At 38.4% G+C, this 16568-nt stretch overlaps 1 protein-coding gene across 2 annotated transcripts in view; it reads right to left on the bottom strand.

Moving 5' to 3' along the window:
- Positions 1-16568, bottom strand: part of SLC7A4 (solute carrier family 7 member 4) — a 294598-nt gene that overhangs the window by 110367 nt on the left and 167663 nt on the right. The gene's annotated exons all lie outside the window — the stretch shown is intronic.

Raw genomic sequence — 16568 nt, 5'->3', positions numbered from 1 at the left:
CGTCTTCTATAGTAACCTTTTGATACTTCTCCTTTGGTATAATTCCAACTTCTGTCAGTCTTTACTGAACACCCTGTACCCTGGGTACCACCACATCACAACTTCAGTTTTCCCAACCAAATCAGCCTGACTCTCCACCATTGCTGTTTCCAACTCAGTCATCCCGTTTCCTGTCCTTGTGACATGGCTGATCATCACCCTGGTTCTATATTACATTATCAAACTTTTAAAAGTTCAAACATCACATGGTCGACACCGTATGATCAGACTTTTAAAATTTCGCATGTTTCAACAGAGATCTCCGTACAGTGCGGAATGGGAAGATTTCTATTTCCTGCACTGTAGTGCGATCTTGGAGTTGGTATATTTCAAGAGCAGGGGTGTGGGGAGTACAGGGAGACATGCTCCCAACTTAAAATGGTCAGGTAGGTGTTTTCTGTTGTTTATTTATCTATTTTTTTTATTAGCTTTTCAAACTTTTAAAAGTTCGATCATATGGCTTCGACTATATGACATTTGAACTTTTAAAAGTTTGATAACGTAATATAGACCCCATCACCCTGACCTCATCCACCCTGTCACTCCTTTCCTGTTCTACATCTCATCCTGTCTATTCTTGTCTTTCCATGTCCCAAAATTTGCTCATCCCATTTTACAAGTTCTCTTCCACCTCCTTATCACTCTTCTCCTCCTGCATCTGGCATTCTATACTCCATAACCAATGAACACAGCAAAAGAAGCAGCAAACCAACTGTAGCAAGTAAAACTGTTTAATCCACGTTAAGCTCTTTCTTCCCCCAAAGATACAAGGGACTGCATCAGAATAATGTTAAACTAACCAACCCAGCCATTTATACCTTTTAATTCAAATGCTAATTGAATAATTAATCAGAAATTGGATAATAACCATTCAATTTATACTTAAAACCTACTACTATGCTGCTTTTAAAAAACAATAAATCAATTGTTTAATAACACAAAAATACAATAAACTTTAAACACACCTAAACTATAGCTAATATTGTTAAAACTGCTATAAGTGTGATTAATAAACATAATAATTAATAACATCATCCCATAATGTTTTTTAACTTCAATATACAGGAAATACTGATGGCTTCATTTATTCCACGAAATTCTGTTGCATTACACCACAACTGCCATCTGAGTTCATACACATCCAGATGTATATCTAAACATTTCCCTTGTGGGTCTTTTTCAATATGCTGCACAACCAAAAATTTAAACTGGTCATCTTTATTGTCCTTAATGTGCCTAGCAAGTGCATTAGTTAACTTTTTATGCCTAATATCTAACAGATGTTCACCTATTCTATTTTTAAATAACCTGCTAGTTTTTCCTATATAAAATTTAGGACATTGTTGACATTTCGCCATATAAACAACATTCTGAGTGTTGTAATTGTAATGTTTATTGATCTTAATTAATCTACCATTCAGAATAAACTTCTCCCCTGTTTCTAGTAAATGTGAACAAAATGTACATCTGTTACATTTAAAATTACCCTTTCTCCTATTGGCACTAATACCATTGTAAATTTGAGTCTTCTCTAAAATATTTTAGAAGACCTATCCTTTTTATATATAATTTTAGGTAGCTTTCCTACCTTCTGTCCCACGTTACAATCAAAGTGCAAAATATCCCAATTGTTTCTTATAATTTCACCAATCTCTACAGCATCTAAATTGAAGGTGGTAATGAACCCTATACTGGTGTTTATTCTCGTTTTTTCAATACCAACACTATATGAACCGTCATTGTTCCCTAAGATGGGCTTATATATGTCTGTATTATGTTTATGTATTACCTCTTCTTTAATTTTGGCCAGAAATTCCTGTGGATACCCCCTTGTCAAAATCATGTGCAAGATGAAGTCAATTTCTTCCAAAAACATAATATCTGAACTCACCATTCTTGCAGCACATACCAACTGTCCTTTTACTATGGACGTTTTTGGAAAATAAGGATGCCCACTATTAAATTGCAACTAGAAATTAGAAAAGGTTGCTTTTCTGTAAATTCCTGATTCTAATACATTATTTGTACCATCAATAGTTAAATCCACATCTAAAAATGATATTTTAGTTGCACTATGTGTGTGTGTGTAAACTGCAAAAAGTCCACTGTATGATTTATATAGTCGTAAAACTGGTATAATTCCCCTTCTGTACCTTTCCAAACAATGAAGAGGTCATCCAGAAACCTTGTAAAATACATTATTTTAGAATGGAAGATCCCTTCCATAATATATACTTGTTCCCAATATGACATAACATAATTGGCAAACACAGGGGCACAAGCTGCACCCATTGCCACCCCTGTGTTCTGCCTACAGTATTGTCCTTCGAAATAGATTAAATTGTTTTGAATTACAATACTGTTTCCATAAGGGCAATATAAACGTTAATCTGATCTTGATCATAAATTCCTGTTTTGTGTAACTGGATCTCCAACTACTCTAAACCCACCTCATGTGGTATCACTGTGAATAGACTACACACATCAGTGGTAACTAGTATTATGTCCTTTTCCATTTGAACTCTCCCCACCTTTTCCAAAAACTGCCAATATTCTTTCACTATGTAAGGAAAGGCTTTTAGACCAGCTTGTAGTTTCACATCTAAAAACTTACTAATTAAACATGTTTTGACCTTCTTCCATTAACAATTGGTCAAAAGTTTGGATCCTTAAATCTTTTATGTACTTTAGGTATTCCAAATATATTGGATATCATGGGGTATCTGTTTGATCATGAAATGATGTTCTTCCTCACTTATTTGTCCTTGATATAACATGTCATCAAGTAACATATCTATTTTCATACAACCTTCATGTATCTCATTCAAGGAACTCTCAGCATAGGTTCCATCCATCAAAAGCACATTCATTCCATTTAAATAGTCAACTTTATTCATAATAACCACCCCATTACCCTTATCTAGTTTCATTATACGTATTTTTGGGTCTTCAGCCAATTCCTTCAACAGTCGATTTTCTGCTACTATCATGTTGTTAATATAGGCGTCTTTATCAGCATTTTTCTTTAAGCTTTTCCTTATGTCTTTCTCACAAACTTGTTCATATAATTTTATGACATTGTTTGATGGTGGGTTAAAACTACTAGTTTTTTTTAAAATATTCCCATTATTGGTTTGGACTTCTTCCTGTCTATTAAACCACACTTTTAAATTTAATTTCCTTGTAAAACACTTTAAATCTATTAAAGCACTGTCAATTTTTACTTTTCTATATGCTACATAAGTGAAACCTTTTGCCAATAAATTGACATACTCTTCATTAAAATCTTTATCAGAATAATTATATATTTTAAAATCACTGGCTTCATTTACAGCAATAAGTGGTTCCAATACACTGACTTATCATACTCAACAAAACTCTGAATCAATTCCTCTGGTACATTACTAAATACATTAATTTCATTTACTACATCATTAGTGTCCATTAAACAATTATTGTTAAAAAACATAATTTGCTGACTTTCGTTTGCCATTTTCAAATTAATCAGGGAACAAACATCATTTTCAATACATTTCATATCACCACAGTTCACTTTGTTTGTAGTACAACAACCATCAGGGCTCTGCAACTGTTATTCCCCATTCAGTTCATCTCTTGAATGCTAACACAATCAGTCATCCCACAATTTGCCAATCACTTAAAAATATGTATATTGACACTGTCTGTAACATAGAAAAAGTTATTTTCTTTACTTACTTCCTCATCCATTAATGCCAGGGCCATATCCATTACTTTCTCCGCTTATGACTCCGGTTCCTGCCATTTTTCGGCCTCGCTCCTTGTGTAACATAGTCCCAGTAGGAATTTACCAAAAAAATGGGACTTTTGAATCAATTTCTTGTCACACAGCCTTTCCAACCATCTAATACCCTCCTCGTTCGAATGTGTATGCTCTGCATGCGCACCTTTCCCATTAAGAGCTCTTCCTTGCGTCGTCACATCCTCCGAATGATTGGACCCCTCACTGGCTCCTTCTTCTGTTGGCCCGGCAACCAAGGGACAAGGGATACACCCTCTTATTAGCATACCCATTAATGTCTCTTTGTAATTTAACTTTGCGCAAATATATATTGCTGCATACATTGTCTATACTATTAAACACACTAAGGTATGCTGATCGAAACTGCTCAAATAATGTGTCTTTTTGTATTTTTTGACTGAAATCTTCCAATTCTTTAGGCATTTTCTCCACATCCATTATATTGTACTTAATCATTAATTTGCGCATTTGTAGCGCTGTTTGGTCAAACAGTACATATAATTCATTCACCAGCTCCATGTTTCCTTCAACACCATTTAGGTATTTCCATACCCTTAAGCCACAGGGAACCTGTTCTAATTCAACATTCTTCTGCAAATAGGAAATTTCCATCTGCAGTTTCTTGAACCCCAGCAGCTTTTTTTCAAACTGTTTGATTTTTTCCGTCATAGTAGTGTCCTGTTGACCTGATGTATTGGGTCTTTTTTCTAACCCAAACATCAAACATATTATTTTTCCACTGGACCCCTTCCTTTATATAATTGGCCCTCTCCTCACTAATGTTACTTGGCCCTTCCATAGAGCCCACATCCTAATTTTGATTACTGGATTGATGGACAAAAGTGCGTTGTGTAGGCTGGGTCAAAGGGAGGCCCAAACTACCGAATCGGTTGCTCGGGCTACCCTGCTTGTCCATTAAGGTATGAATTTGGGTGGTATGGGTCGCTAGTTCTTGGAGTATCTGTTGTAAAAGCTCCACCACCTCTCCATTAGTAACTGTCCCTTCCATGGCCATGTCACACAATTAAACTGCAAAAACCAACAAAGTTCACATATGTATAACCAACGAACACAGCAAAAGAAGCAGCAAACCAATTGTAGGAAGTAAAACTGTTTAATCCACGTTAAATGCTTTCTTCCCCCAAAGATACAAGGATCTTCATCAGAACAATGTTAAACTAACCAACCCAGCCATTTATACCTTTTAATTCAAATGCTAATTGAATAATTAATAAGAAATTGGATAATAACCATTCGATTTATACTTAAAACCTACTACTATGTTGCTTTTAAAAAACAATAAATGCATTGTTTAATAACAAACATACAATAAACTTTAAACACACCTAAACTATAATGGATATTGTTAAAACTTCTATAAGTGTGATTAATAAACATAATAATTAATAACATCATCCCATAATGTTTTTTAACTTCAATATACAGGAAATACTGATGGCTTCATTTATTCCAGGATAAATGGAGACAATGATTTTAAAATATATAATTATTCTGATAAAAATATTAATGAAGAGCATGTCAATTTATTTGCAAAAGGTTTCACTTATGTACCATACAGAAAAGGGAAAATTGACACTGCTTTAATAGCTTTAAAGTATTTTACAAGGAAATTAAATTTAAAAGTGTGGTTTAATAGACAGGAAGAAGTCCAAACCAATAATGGGAATATTTAAAAAAACCTAGTAGTTTTAACCCACCATTAAACAATGTTATAAAATTATATGAACAAGTTTGTGAGAAAGACATAAGGAAAAGCTTAAAGAAAAATGCTGATAAAGACACTTATATTAATAACATGACAGTAGCAGAAAATCGACTGTTGAAGAAATTGGCTGAAGACCCAAAAATACGTATAATTAAACCAGATAAAGGTAATGGGGTGGTTATTATGAATAAAGTTGACTATTTAAATGGAATGAATGTGCTTTTGTTGGATGGAACCTACGCTGAGAGTTTCTTGAATGAGATACATATAGGTTATATGAAAATAGTTATGTTACTTGACGACATGTTATATCAAGGACAAATAAGTGAGGAAGAACATAATTTCATGGTCAACAAATACTCCATGATACCTAATATATTTGGAATACCTAAAGTCCAGAAAGGATTTAAGGATCCAAAATTTCGACCAATTGTTAATGGAAGAAGGTCAAAAACATGTCTTATTAGTAAGTTTTTAGATGTGAAACTACAAGCTGGTCTAAAAGCCTGTCCTTACATAGTAAAAGATTCTTGGCAGTTTTTGGAAAAGGACATAATACTAGTTACCATTAATGTGTGTAGTCTATTCACAGTGATACCACATGAGGTGGGCTTAGAGTGGTTGGAGATCCAGTTACACAAAACAGGAATTTATGATCAAGCACAGATTAATGTTTATATTGCCCTTATGGAAACAGTATTGCAAAACAATTCCATCTATTTCAAAGGACAATACTGTAGGCGGAACACAGGGGTGGCAATGGGTGCAGCTTGTGCCCATGTGTTTGCCAATTATGTTATGTCATATTGGAAACAAGTATATATTATAGAATGGATCTTCCATTCTAAAATATTGTATTTTACAAGGTTTCTGAATGACCTCTTCATTGTTTGGAAAGGTACAGAAGGGGAATTGTACCAATTTTACGACTATATAAATCATACATTGGACTTTTTGCAATTTACACACACACATAGTGCAACTAAAATATCATATTTAGATGTGGATTTAACTATTGATGGTACAAATAATGTATTAGAATCAGGAATTTACAGAAAAAGTACAGTTGTGTACCTACCATAAATGTAGATGTCAGAGTGACTTCACTTTTGCAGTCATTACACTTGGGTTATCCTGCTGGCAGGCGACCTGTAGTCGGCCCGAGTTCCAAAGTCTTAGTCTGGCGTCGGTTACTGTCGCCTCTTCCCTGACATCAGTGCACCAGGGGTATAAAAGTTGCAACAGACGCCATTTTCTTCAGTTTTTCTTGCCCCAGATGTCAGTTGCCCCCAGATATGAAGGCTGTAAAGATAAAAATATACCAAACAACCATGCATATATTACTATAAACATTTCCTTCTTCTAAAAGCAAATACACCACATAGGTTGTATAGAGTAGAGAAGTACAGAATAGTCCCAGCAAAGAGGGGGATGGTGGGTGGGCAACCAGGACTGCAACAGTGAAGACAATCGAACATCTACATTTATGGTAGGTACACAACTGTACTATATTCGTGTTTCACTGTTGCAGTCTTTACACTTGGGTAGAATCCCAAAGCTGAGGTAGGGTGGCTGGGTCTAGATTGGATTTGGCGAGGCTAACAAGCCCTGCAGAACTGCAGTGGCAAAGCCTGCTCTGGATTTGGAGTAGAGAGGTAGGCGGTAGTGCTTGGTAAAAGTGTGCACTGAACTCCAGGTTGCAGCTTCTAAAATGTCTTTGGTTGGTACCCCTCTAAGGAAAGCTGCTGAAGTGGCTGCTGTTCTGGTAGAATGAGGCCTAATGCCCTTGGGCACAGATTTGACATGTTGTGCATAACAGAAGTGGATGCGGTATCCTATCCATTTGGAAATTGTCTGCTTTGTAACAGGTTTTCCTTGTGATCCTGCAGTATATGCTACAAACAAGTTGCTCAGTTTTTCTGAAAGTTTTTGTTTTATCCAAGTAAAATCATAGCTGTCTGTGTATATCCAAAGAGTGCAGAAGTTTTTCATCTTTATTCTGGGGATTTGGGTAGAAAGTAGGCAAACGAATAGTTTGGTTTAAGGCCACATTGGAGACCACGTTTGACATGAATGCTGGGTTCGTCCTTAGAAAAATCCTGTCCTGGTGAAAAATGAGGAAAGGTTCCACAGCCATCAATGCCTGTAACTCTGAAACTCTTCTTGCTGAAGTTATTGCTAGGAGTAGAGCAGTTTTCCATGTCAAGAATTTTAGATCAGCTGAGCTGGCTGGTTCAAATAGAGGCAGTGTCAGTTTTTCTAAAACAAAATTGAGGTCCCAAGTAGGCACTGGTGCTCTCCTAGGGGGTCTTATATTCTTTGCCCCTCTGAGGTACTGTTGTAGGAGAGGATGTGAAAAAATAGGAGGATCCGTATTGTAATGAGCTGAAATGGCAGAGGCATGGATTTTAATAGATGAAAAAGATAGGCCTTTGTTCAACATCTCAGTCAGGTATTGCAAAATCTGAGGCATATTAGGGACCAGTGGGGCGAGCCCTTGTGCCTGGTTCCAAGCACAGAATCTCTTCTACTTTTCTGCATAAGATTTTCTAGTGCTAGGTCTCCTGGCTTCCAAAATTACATCCATAACAGCTTTAGAGAGAGGTGCAGTCTGAGTGGCTATATTATCTGCCATGCTGCTAGGTTTAAGGTTCTGAGTTGACTGTGCAGAATCTGATTGTTTTGCTGTGTCAGAAGTTGAGGGATTTGAGATAGAGGCCAAGGTGTGCCTTGGGACAAAATCTTTAGGATTGGGTACCAGTGCTGGCGTGGCCAGTCTGGTGCAATCAGGATCATTTTTGGCCTCTCTTGTCTGACTTTTAGAAGAAGCACCTTGGTGAGAAGAGGCATCAGAGGGAAGGCATAGACTGTCAGGTTTTTCCAGCTGAAAGATAGTGCATCCACTTTCCATGCTTGAGAGTGATAAGTCCTTGTGCAAAATTTCTGTAACTGACAATTGTGAGGGGAGGCAAAGAGATCTATGTCTGGGCGTCCCCACTCCCTTGTTATCATGTTGAACACTTGTGGATTTAGCGTCCATTCGTGAGGATCCATGAGATTTCTGCTTAGTTCGTCTGCCAGTGTATTCTTTGTTTCTGGCAGGAATTGTGCTTGCAGATGTACCTGGTAGGTCAGTGCTGTGTTCCACAAAGTCATGGCTTGTCTGCATAGGGGGTAGGAATGTGTGCCCCCTTGCTTGTTTATGTACCACATAACTGTGGTATTGTCTGTCTTTATTAATAATTGTCCTGGATGTATTAGGTCCTTGAAGGCTGTCAGGGCATTCTGTACAGCTAGCATCTCTTTTTGATTGATGTGAAGATGCATTTGTTCCTTGGTCCACGCACCCTGAATACATTTTCCTGCCATATGTGCTCCCCAGGCATAATCCGATGCATCCGTGGTTATTGTCTGTCTGGCTGTAGGTAAGGTGAAAGGCTGTCCCTTGTTGTGACAGGCCTGGGACCACCATCGAAACTCCTGTTGTAGGCAGGGAATCAAGGTTATGATTGTCTCTAGGCTGTGATAATGCTGAGTCCAAACACTTTTTAGATACCATTTTTCCTCATATGCAGTTTGGCATATGGAATTAGTAGAATGCAAGAAGCCATGAAACCCAGGGCCTGCAGAAGTTTGCTTGCAGGGAGCTGGGTCTTTGTTGCCATCATTTGAAAGTAATGAGTCAGTTGTCTTTGTTTGTCTGGCGTGAGATAAGCCATCTAGGCACTTGTATTTAAGCTTGCACCCAGGAATATTATCTCTTGAGAGGGCACTAGTTTTGATTTCTTTTCGTTTACTGTGTACCCTAGGCAAATTAGCAATCTTTTTACAAATGCCGGGTGCTTTAGAAAAATGTCCTTGCCCTCTGCTTGTATAAGGCAGTCGTCCAAGTAGGGATATATTTGAATTCCTTTTTGTCTGCAAAATGCAATTACTGGTGCTAGGCATTTTGTGAAGACCCTGGGTGCAGTAGATAAGCCAAAGGGCAGTGCAGAGAATTGATAATGCATTGAACCTGCTATAAATCTGAGGTATCTTCTGCACTATTGTCTGATTGGGATGTGCAGGTATGCCTCCTTGAGATCCAAAGTAACTAGCCAAGCCTCTTTGCCCAGCTTGGGCAGGAGTTGTTATAGTGTTAACATTTTGAATTTTGGAACATCCAGGAAAGTATTTAGGATTGACAGGTCCAGTATTGGTCTCCATGCTTTGTCCTTTCTGGGTACTACGAAAAGGTGTGAGTAAAATCCTTGGCCCTGTTCTTCTTGTGGAACTTTTTGAATAGCTCCCATATCCATAAGAGCAGCAATCTGTTTTTGTGCCTCTGCCCATTGGTTTTGTGGCAGGTTTTGCATACCTTTTGGTTTTGGAAGCATGTGGAAGTGGAACCTGTACCCTTGAGGAACTATATTCAACACCCATTGGTCTTGGGTGATCATGTGCCAATTTTTTGAGAAAAGTGCTAGCTTTCCCCCTAGGGGTGCTGTCAACTGGTAAGAGTTTGGCATTTACAGAGGGAAGTCATTGTGACTGTTTCCTATAAGGTTGTGATTTGTCTTCTCCTCCTTTGGGGGCTGTAGCACCCCACTGTTTAGGTCTGTAGGAGCCTTGGGGCTGAGATCTGCCTCTTGGGCGTCTGTATCTGCCTCTTTGTGGCCTGTCTGACACTGGAAAGGACCCATTTTTTGAAGGCCAGTTTCTGCTAAATCTAGGTGGTTGAACCTGTAAGAAATCTTTCACAGTTTGCATTGACTTTGCTTTATCCTCCATTTTAACACCTCTTCTGCCTTAACACCAAACAAAGTATCATGCTGTAGTGGAGCATCCAATAATTTTACTTTAACATGGTCAGGTAAACTTTGTTCTTTCAACCAAGCATGTCTTCGAATAACTGAGCCTGTAACTGTGGCTCTACAAGAAGCCTCTAATGAATCAAAACCATATTGCAGAGTATGCTTTCCCACTTGTTCAACTGCATGCAATAAATCCTGCATTTCTTTACTGTCAGGAACTTCTATATTTGCAACCAGTTTCTGCTTTAACAATGACATGAGATACTGTTGATATTTAAGCATGTGAAACTGGCAGTTTAAAGCTCTTACAGTTAAAGTAGCAGAAGTGTAAGCTTTTTTCCCCCATCTGTCCAAAGCTCTGGAATCCCTATCTGAAGGGACAGGATTTTTGGCAGTGGAAGCTTTAACCCCTTTAGGACCCTGAGAAATAGTTTCTGGATCTGCAGCGGGGTTTTTGTAAAGGAATTTATGAGAGTCAGGGACCGTATAGTACCTGTCTGGCTTTACTGGTGCAGGAGGTAAAGAATCTGGAGACAGACTTGATTCAGAAAAAAACATCAACAATATCAAGCACAGGGGGGACATCTAGGGGCCTGTGCTGAGGCAATAGAAGGAAATCTCTGAGCCTTTTCTTGGATTCTGAGTAATCCTGGCTCTTCCAATGGAAATGCTCCCTCATGGTGTGCAGGTTTTCCCCAAAAGAGTAATCCTCAGGCGGTGAGGCTGAAGGAATGGACTCTTCAGCATCAGAGTCCTCATAGGGAGGGAGAGAATAGCCCTGGTCAGAAGAAGAATCAGAGGAAATGGAAACCTGATCAGAGGAATCATAATCAGTGTCTTGCCTAGGCCTTTTGTCAGGAGGGGGATGGGAGCCCCTGATTAAAGTTATAAGATCTTAGGCCATTTTAAGCATCTGTTTCTTTGGCATGGATGCCTGTTCTGTAGAATGCTGCACTTGTTTCTTTGTCTTTAATGGTGTTTTTGACTTTGCCTTTGCTGCTGTAGTAGCTTTAATTGTAAGCTGTGATGGACTGAAAACACCCTCAGAAGCCGGTGCCTGCTCAGCGGCTCCGGACCCATCTAAGGGTATATTTTCCATAGGCCCAATACCTTGAGTTTCCACAGGCCTCGGTGTTTCCACGTGGATGTCTGTTACAGCCTGTGGCTCTGAGGTAGCAGGTGTCAGGGGCTGTGAAAGCGCCTCACTGAGAACCAGTGAACCGGCGACTGGCCTAGAAGAGGCTTCGTCATCGGTTTTGGACCTCGGATGCCTGTCTTTTTCTTTGTCCTTACGTTTTTTATACATTCCGGTCATCGGTTGTTCCAACGGCATTATGTAATTAAATCTTCGTCCAAAATAATGTAAAGCAAAATCAAACCGTTTAATACTGTGTTTATTAAATCTAGCACAAAACCGACAACTAGTAACGTCGTGGTCAGGGCCTAGGCAAGGGATGCAGTAAGAGTGAAAGTCCTTATGAGGTATTTGCTTCCCACAAGAAATACAATTATTAACTTTTACTGACATCGGTCTGGAGCAAGAAAAAGTTTCCCCAACGGGGTACTTAGCTTTACTGAAGACTTTGGTTCTAAAATTCAATTTTGAAAATCTCAGGAGTCGGCCGACCGGCACTTGCGAACTGCTTTTGCTTCGGGCACCGCACGGCAAGAAAGACTGAAGAAAATGGCGTTGGTTGCAACTTTTATACCCCTGGCGCACTGATGTCAGGGAAGAGGTGACAGCAACTGACGACAGACCAAGACTTTGGAACTCGGGCCGACTACGGGTCACCTGCCAGCAGGATAACCCAAGTGTAATGACTGCAATAATGAAACACGATGAACATCCAACCTTTTCTAATTCACAGTTGCAATTTAATAGTGGGCATCCTTATTTTCCAAAAAAGTCCATAGTAAAAGGACAGTTGGTATGTGCTGCAAGAATGGTGAGTTCAGATATTATGTTTTTGGAAGAAATTGACTTCATCATGCATATGTTTTTGGCAAGGGGGTATCCACAGGAATTTCTGGCCAAAATTAAAGAAGAGGTAATACATAAACATAATACAGGCATATATAAGCCCATCTTAGGGAACAATGACAGTTCATATAGTGTTGGTATCGAAAAAATGAGAATAGACACCAGACTAGGGTTCATCACCACCTTCAATTTAGATGCTATAGAGATTGGTGAACTTATTAGAAACAATTGGGACATTTTACATTATTACATATCGATTGCAACGTGGGACAGAAGGTAGGAAAGCTACCTAAAATTATCTATAAAAAGGATAGGTCTTTTAAAAATATTTTAGAGAAGACTCAAATTTACAATGGTATTAGTGCCAATAGGAGAAAGGGTAATTTTAAATGTAACAGATGTACATTTTGTTCACATATACTAGAAAGAGGGGAGACTATTTTTCTGAATGGTAGATTAATTAAGATCAATGGGCATTACAATTGCAACACTCAGAATGTTGTTTATATGGCTAAATGTCAACAATGTCCTATATTTTATATAGGAAAAACAAGCAGGATATTTAAAAATAGAATAGGTGAACATCTGTTAGATATTAGGCATGAAAAGTTAACTAATGCACTTGCTAGGCACATTAAGGACAATAAAGATCACCACATTAAATTTTTGGTTGTGCAGCATATTGAAAAAGACCCACAAGGGAAATGTTTAGATATACATCTGGATGTGTCTGAACTCAGATGGCAGTTGCGGTGTAATGCAACAGAATTTCCTGGAATAAATGAACCATCAGTATTTCCTATATATTGAAGTTAAAAACATTATGGGATGATGTTATTAATTATTATGTTTATTAATCACACTTATAGAAGTTTTAACAATATTAGCTATAGTTTAGGTATGTTTAAAGTTTATTGTATGTTTATGTTATTAAACAATGGATTTATTGTTTTTTAAAAGCAACATAGGTTTTAAGTATAAACTGAATGGTTATTATCCAATTTTTATTAATTATTCATTTAGCATTGCTACAATTGGTTTGCTGCTTCTTTTGCTGTGTTCGTTGGTTATACAGTATGTGAACTTTGTTGATTCTACACTCCATGTTTGCCTGACCTCTCCTCCTGCATCTGGTAATTTATACTCTGTGTGCCTGACTGCCCTCGCCCTTTTGTTCCTGTTCCTATCTACTGACACCTCCTGCCCGAATGTTATTAATTTGTTTTTATCCCAATCTACTATTTTCCATCCTCTCCTAACAGAAAAATTCATTTTAATTGGTTTTTCCTACATTTCTGTCCCTTTTTATTGTCCTGTTAATATTTGTGTGCGATAGGCTTGGGAGGGTTACAGATGATACATTAGTATAAAGGAAAGACAGCTCACGAACCAGTGACTTAATAATAATACAAAAGAAACAAAGTAAATCAACTGCAGAAAATATGTTCTCTCTCACAGCAATCAGTTCCAGCAGCAATTAAGGGAAACATCAGTCATTGGCAGTTTAAAAACAAAACTGAGCTGTTGACCTCCTTTCAAAATTCCCATAGCAACCAAACCTATCCAAAGCCTCACAAAAAGAGACACATGTGTGCTTTTGATTTTAACCTACAACTTTTAAAACTCAAATAAAAAAAAAAACCTTCTATTGTTTATTGCAGTGTTACTTCAATTAAAGACCAAAAGAAAAAATACATTAAAACAAAAAAAATGAAATCAAATGTATTCATACAGATTCTTTCTTAAAGCACTGTATTCAGGCAATCATTAGCAGAAAAAATGAATTAATCCCAGTAGTAACTTAGCCAAAAATATCAACTGTCTGGCTCATCTTGCAATTAATAATGCAATTAACCAATACAGGTCTCAGAAAAAGCAGTGTAATGTTTTCTTTTGTCCCCATTTAAGAACATTTAAAATTTAATGAAAGAAATAATTAAGTAAAATAGCACTGCAATTAAACAAAGGAAACATAATAAGAAAAACAAGTAACAAATCAGACTCACTAATATAATAGTTTTTTCAGGTCTATATTACATCGTCGAACTCACAGGAGTTCGAACGTTGTAATATCGAACCATGAAGTTCGAAACCCAAGAACTACGAAAACACAGAAGAGCGATTTTTTTTTCCCAGGGAAAAAAATCGCTGTTCATGTACAAAAAAAACAAAAAAAAACAAAGACTTACACTTTAAACTTAAACTAATGTGGGGGGCTTTGCCCCCCACACTCCCCAATGTGGGGGGCTGTGCCCCCCACACACATCCCTACTTAAATATACCAACTCTGACATCACACCACAGTGGAGGAAACAGCAAAGCCCTGAAAAAGGCCCACCTATTTTTTTCCTTGGGGAAAAAAATTGGTGTACCGTGACTTCGCTATTTTCGGATTTTGAACATTTAGGTTCGATATTACAACGTTCAGACTCCTGTGAGTTCGACGTTGAAATATAAACCCATTATTCTACCCTCTGTCTGAAAATGCCTTGATTTGATGCTCTTTGATAATTCACCCACAGAAGTTAGTTGTCTAGATTCTTCTACAGCTCACACAGCATTGAATGTAACCCAAGCACTACAAAAACCCCTATGGAATGGATTCATAATGTACCACAATATGTATTCATAAAAGTACCGCAGCATGTTGTGATACCTTCTCTATGTTCAGTAAGCACCCTTACACAATACTATATGGTCTTCCAACATAAGCAGTACCACAAAGGGCTGGCCTTGCAGCCATGAGGCATTCTGGTGGGAAATGCTAATTAATCATGTGCTCTTTTCCCAGAACCACCTCCATGAGGGCATCTACACGGCAGAGCGATTCAAGAAAGTGCTTGGTCATGTAGATTAGCATGGCCATCCCCACCACACTGTGGTAGTAAACATGACCAAAAATCTGTTCTCAACCACTGAACACAAACATGGTTGGGGGGGGGGGGGTCACAATATACCAGGGTTTAATTTTAAAGTGCCAGAATGGCATTGATATCAAAACAGGCTCAGGGTTGTGGAAGGATACACAAGACACCAAGGAATTATTTCAAAAGTGTCATACAAGCACTAAAGCTACTACTAGGACCCAGGGTGGGAGGGAACTAGTAGAACACCAGGGGTAAAGTGAAGTGCCATAACAGCACATAAATCATAAGGGTGATGGGGGTCCAGCAGGTACTAGGGATGATATTATAGTCTGCTGTACTGGCACTTGCATTACTACAGGGATCATGGAGGAACATGCATTCTACAGTGCAGCACTAACACCAGCCTTACTTGGGGGACCAGGCGGGGGGGGGGGGGAGATATAGGGATCACTTTAAAAGTGCCATTACCAGCACAAACAACAAAAGGGCGATGAGGGGGTGGGAAAACGACTAGTCATCCAGGAGAAAGGTGCGAAATGCCATACTGGCACCAACATTACTATAGCAATCAGGAGGTTGGAGAGTGCTTTAATTACCATGATTTCACCAATGTTACTATTGGGATTGGGGGGACCACTGGACACCAGGGATAAGCACCATAATGGCACATACTTCATAAGGCTGTCAGGAGGGAACACTACACCATCAATAATGCCTCTTTAAAGTGCCACAATGGCACCGACAGTGTAACAGGGACTGGGGGGTGGGGGAATACACTAAATGCCAGGGCCTAATACATATACATGCCATAATGTCACTGAAGTACTATGGGGTGGGGGGGACAGGACTGCAGGGATGGAGTGTGTGTGTGTGTGTGTGTGTGTGTGTGTGTGTGTGTGTGTGTGTGTGTGTGTGTGTGTGTGTGTGTGTGTGTGTGTGTGCCTGCATTTTTCATGTATGTGTGAGAGTGCCTGGAGGGGCTATTTCACTGGCTACATGAGCAGCAGGTTACTACGGTGATGTGCAGATCACCCAGAAAACATGCAAATTAACCAATAATGAGATCTTAACTCATCACGGCTAGCATGTTTTTCAATGACACACTAGCACACTGTGCTGAAAGGCACTTTCTAGCATGAGCCTTGGGGGTTTAATAAATTCACAGGAGTTTTTACTTTGTGTCCTAATTTATAATCTTGAAAACTCAAAAGAAAAGATCCTTAAACTAACACTACAATAAAATTTAAGTGCAAAAAAATAAATAAAATAATTAGGTCATTATACATTCATTCTTGTAGCAGTCTGCCTTAGCAACTTTGCGAAGAAAAGTTGGAATCTGTTTAGTTTCTTAATTCCCCTTCAGTATTGCCCTGCAAAGTCA

The sequence above is a fragment of the Protopterus annectens genome, chromosome 4.part0 (genome assembly GCF_019279795.1).
Source record: "Protopterus annectens isolate FY-2018-M chromosome 4.part0, PAN1.0, whole genome shotgun sequence".
NCBI classification, from domain to species: Eukaryota; Metazoa; Chordata; order Ceratodontiformes; family Protopteridae; genus Protopterus; species Protopterus annectens.
The sequence above is the reverse complement of the archived record's forward strand: the minus strand, read 5'-3'. Positions and strand labels throughout refer to the sequence as shown.